Raw genomic sequence first — 5,312 nt, 5'->3', positions numbered from 1 at the left:
ACACACACACACACACACACACACACACACACACACACACACACACAATGGCTCACTCTCTGGTTTATGGGGAAATATAATGAATTCCATTTTGGACATGATTAATTGTGAGGCCCAGCTAAGCAAGATTGCAAAGAAAATATCTGGAGATGAAATAGAAAAGAAGAGAGGGAGATGAAATGGAATGGGGATGTTTCTGTGTCTGGTTATTCTCATCCATGACTATGATACAACCATCACTTTTGGATTTCATATCTCAAATTCCAGTATACTTTGTTAGAACCTAGAAATGGTGTTTAAAAAGATAATCGGGAAGAGTGAATGGACTTGACTATATACGTGTAGAAGAAATTGTTGCTGACAGAGGATTTGAGGGAGACAAGGATTGATTTTGAAGATATCTCAAAGAATGGATATTTCCAGAAGAATGGGAAGGATTGCAGATGGTACTTTTACTGAAGAGAGGGAAGATATTGGGAGCACTAATGCCCCATTTTTTAATTTTCTTCTATCTATAAAATTTTTATGAGAATTGTCCATATACACATCAAGGATATTTTTGATGAACATATGAGAAGGGAATAGGAGAGACTTTTGCAAGTGATTTCCTATGGAAAAATTACATTTCAGTCATACAGCTGACTTAGGGGTGTGGTGAGCATGAGATCCTGCTAAGTCCATTGTTTGCTGATTTTTTAAGGCATTTGACTCAATGGACTAAGTTATATCATATATATGTGTGTGTTATAGTTCATGCACTATTCTATAATAGATTTAATCATGGTAATAATTTTGTTCAACAAGCAGCTAGAGATCAGTATCAAGCAAGAAGACATATTGTTATTGTTTATCCTTCATTTTCAAAGAGGACCAGTGAAATCATGGGGTGATGTCTTGACTTGCTCATGAATTAGATCTAAGTAAGGCAGAGTTGGACGGATTTGTCCACCTGACTCCCATTTCCAGAGTCATTAAAGCCCAGTGGTAAGACCATAGTCGGGACAGCTGGACATGGCTCAGGGTGCAGTGGATGACCTTGGTGTCTTCAGTCTCTGACCAAGCTCTGAGCACTCCACAACACCTATTTCAGTGACCTCTATGACCTTTGTAAAAATGGTTCTTATCTGCTCACTCCACAGGAAGTCAGTATATACGAACTTGATTAAAGTATTCAACAGTGTCTTGGAGGATCGCCTATACAGAAGTCAAATAGAATAGGTTTCCTGTCAATTAAGGATTTCTTCATATTTTCTTATATTCAGATGACATTATATTTATTATTTCAAGGCTTCTAGATGGAGCTGCTCAAGAAGATTCATCATTTATACTCAAAAAAGTATAAACTAGTCATCTATACTAGGGAAAAAAAGTGAATGAAAAATTAACAACGTTTAAATTATGACATTTTGTCAGGTAGCCCTTTGAATTAGCCTTTATATGCATGGTAGGAGGAGAGAAGGGAATGAGATATCTCTGTGTAATTACCTAGGTTCTACAATGAGCTAGACCCAGGATTGAAGGGAATAAAGTATCAGATTGTCTTGCATTAGTGAAATTGCATGATTCTTTAAAAATTCCACGTTGGTTTTTACTACAAATGCCTATCTTTTAATACTAGTATTTTCCCAGTGATATTATTTGAAAATCAGTAATAGAACATCATGATCCCATAAGACTAAAAAATTTAAAGTAAGTCATCTATTATAGGCTATAATATACTACTATCAGTGAGTAGCTTCATTTTAACAGTGGCATAAAAACATTAAAGGGGCGGCTAGGTGGCGCAGTGAGTAAAGCAACGGCCCTGGAGTTAGGAGGACCCAAGTTCGGTTCCAGCCTTAGACACTTAACACCCACACAAAAAAAACTAGCCATGTAACCTTGGGCAAGTTACTTAAGCCCAATTGCCCTCCAAAAGGCAAAAAAAAAAAAACAAACCATCATTAAAGAGGTAAACCAGTCATATGTCAAGATAGAATACTGCGCAGGTGCCCCTAAAATATTAAAAGATTCCAAAGATCTCCAGCATGCTTCATTAAGTCCTTTGTGTAATATTTAAGGGAAAAATGCAAAAAAACAACCAGGAATAAATGATACAGAGAGTATACAATCAGTATAGAAAATACCAATTTTCTTACCCCACTGAAATAGACTGAAGAAGCATAAACAGAGTGCTGTGAGAAATTGAGGCAAGAGTAATGATTTCTGTCTATGGATGATCAAAGAAGGCTTTGGAAGTAATTTCTGACCAGAGCTTTGAAGGATGAGAATAATTTTAACAGGCAGAAATGAAGAGGAGCATCCTAAATAAACAACATGAACGTGAACAAAGGTGGGAAGCAGGATAAGTTTGGAAAGTAGTGTCTGGTTTGGCAGGACCTAGAGGTGCTGGAGGTTGGTATAATGTGAAGCTATAAGAGTGGGTCTGAGGCTGATTCTAGATCATCTTAAATGACAAACCAAGGTATTTGAATTTTTCCTCACTTGGCATTGGAGAACAACCATTGATGTTTTTGAACTATAGAGTAATATGATCAGAGTTGTGTATTAAGAAGATGGTAATTCTATAAATAAAAACTGAGTCCTTGTTTTTCCCTTAGCTTATCTTCTGGGCTTGCCTCATTTCCCATCATCTTAGGATACACTATGGAACTGCTAGCCAATGTGAGCGCAGGCCAGCACAGGGCTGAACACTGATTTTTAAGTTGATACATGGAAAATCAGGAGAGGAGTTTTGTACCACCAAACCATTAAGAGTAGATGTCTCACCTCTATGATGAGGTTTAGAGGCCTTCATGTTCCCAAACCTAGCTGCTATATACAGAGATTGTACCTATTGTCACCACAACAAAACAGGAACTTTTTGGTACTACCAAATACCCAAGTATGTAGAGTCTACTGCTCATACCAAGGTTCTTGTACTGGCATCTGAACACCTCATCACTAGACCTACACAGATAGAACTCCCATCTTGACTCTGTCAGAGACAGGATTTAGAGGTTTCTCTGTCCCAGAAACTACTGACACATGGAAAAAATATTGTGGCCTGCATAACCAAATCATTTGAGAAAACAACACTTCAGCCTTCCATTATCCATAACAACAAGGCTCATAAAGCTACCTCTTCTCTTCTTTATTACTTGACTTGAAAGGATAGGACTCCCTGTTTCACCAAGCCATTTGAGGAAAACCACAATGCCTCAGCCCTCTAAATCTATTTAACATACCCAGCCTCAAACACCAGACCAAACCAGAAGCCAAGTGTATGCTCTTCCATACAGGACATTTCTAGTAGTTATCCTATGGTAGTTTGAAAGAAAGCAAAGGAAAGGAACTTGCACTTGGTGTTAGTTCAAATAGACCCTGGAAACCAATCACCATTCTTTACTGGTGTTCAATAGAGAATATATTGATGTCTCCCTCTTATCATAGGACCCTAGAGGGTGGAAACACTAGTTAACTGGCATTTCCCATATGCTGTGGGAAGGTGTAATGGTAATGGTGATTTGAAGATCTTCCCTGCTCCTGACTAAACCTAAGGGAATTTGAAGACCTTCCCTGCTTTGAAGGTACACCCTGCTGAATGTAATCACATGGAGTATGTGGTAGGAAGAGTTTGCTGAAGGGTGGAGGAGAGCCTACAGAATGCTGGGAATCAGAGCAGTTAGAGACTGGAGAGAGGAGAGGATGCACCTGAGGGAAACAATAGGCTTATGAGTAAATGTTGGTTTGTGTGGGAAGGCTAACGGATGCTGTAACTCTCTGTGCTGTTATGGCTTATTAACTTCTTTGCTACTATGTTGGAAACAGATTACTGGTTTGGGATTTGGTTTTCTAGTGTCTGAATAAGTATCTTGCTTCTCTCTTCTATGTGGAGAGCCTACTATATTTTGTAATCGAGCACTATGCTGGCATATTTACAGTGACTGTCGGCATTGTGAATATTGCATTGACGCTACAGAAGGAAATGTCTTTCTTTTCCTTCACTAATTCCTATGCTCCAGAGTTGCAATTTGCTGAGGCAAAAACTGTTTCCTTGCTGTAATTCCTCACTTTTATCTCCATCTATCTCTGCCTTCCTCTTCCACTGTCTCTATTATCTTCTGTTCTCTCTTACCATTGTGCCCTGTAGAATCCTTTCTAATCCTTTCTCTTCATCCAAGTTCTCTTTCTTATAATTTTTCTCTTTATGTTGTCATGGAAACCTTGCTCCCTGAAGAACAAACTGTTCCTTGCCACCTCCCTAGTACTGGCTGCTCCTTTTTTCATACTCAGTGACATAGTTGGGCAGGAGGAGAATAATAAGCATATGCCTTTCTTCTTACTTGTAATCATATAAGTGAGAACTGTCTTTGTTCTTCCCATTTCCAGTCCCCTTGTCTGCTGCCATCCTTGAGTAACCTCTCCTCAATTAGGTTCACCCCGCCTCTTTATCACCTTTTCTCTAAGATTCTTGTTCTTTCTAAAGAGTTCAGTGTCAGAATCAAAGCTTTCCTCTCTACACCAACCCCACCTAACCTTATTTTGGGAACTTCAACATACATTCAGATGTCTTCTCAAATACCCAAGCTTTCAGTTCATTATCTTCTTTAAACCTCATTATCTCTTTGATAATACCCTCCTAATCTTCTATCTCTCCTTTATCCTCACCATGACCTCTAATCCCTGTATTTCTCTGTGTTTTCTTTATTAATTATCTTTGTTCTGGCCTCAATTTATTCCTTTCACAGTATGGCCCCAAAGGTTGGTCAATTCACCTATATAGTATCCTCCATCTTGAATCCCTTTCCAGTCTAGTCTTGCCAAACCTCAACCCCGGATAACTCCCATCATCTGTTTCCTACTACTATGTAAGAACACAGGCTATGGAGTCTGAACTCATAGTTCCAAATCACCTCTGATGCTACCTCTTTGTGACCTTAGTCAAGTTGCTAAACCTTGAGACTCCAATTTGTAAGGTAAGGGTTTTGAACTTGTTGACCTCTGAGATCCCTTCCTGTAATAAATAGGTCCTATGAGTCCTGTAACCAAGTTCTGCTATATACCTCTGGAAGGGGTACCACTAATATCCATTACAAATGGACATTCTCTAGTGTCAATTTTGCCCTCATTGATACATGGCAACCCTTCCTTGATTGACACTCCCATCATGGCTGTTCCAGAACTTCTCGTCTTTCCTCAGTCCCCTTATACCATCCTTCCTCTCAACCTCAGAAAAAGAATTCACCTACTACTCTACTGAGAAATTATCATCTACTCCACATCTCAACATAGTTCTCAGTTTCCTCAGTTTCTAGTCTCTGAAAAAGAGG

The 5,312-nt window shown here is 38.9% G+C and overlaps 1 protein-coding gene and 1 long non-coding RNA gene across 3 annotated transcripts in view; one reads left to right on the top strand and one right to left on the bottom strand.

The window, feature by feature from the left end:
- LOC138145542 (uncharacterized) overlaps positions 1 to 5,312 on the bottom strand; it is a 196,365-nt gene that overhangs the window by 99,158 nt on the left and 91,895 nt on the right. The gene's annotated exons all lie outside the window — the stretch shown is intronic.
- HPSE2 (heparanase 2 (inactive)) overlaps positions 1 to 5,312 on the top strand; it is a 730,895-nt gene that overhangs the window by 653,278 nt on the left and 72,305 nt on the right. The gene's annotated exons all lie outside the window — the stretch shown is intronic.

This window comes from Petaurus breviceps, unplaced genomic scaffold (genome assembly GCF_028583685.1).
Source record: "Petaurus breviceps papuanus isolate PSGF00001 unplaced genomic scaffold, PetGlider_PUasm1.0 90740, whole genome shotgun sequence".
NCBI classification, from domain to species: Eukaryota; Metazoa; Chordata; class Mammalia; order Diprotodontia; family Petauridae; genus Petaurus; species Petaurus breviceps.
The sequence above is the reverse complement of the archived record's forward strand: the minus strand, read 5'-3'. Positions and strand labels throughout refer to the sequence as shown.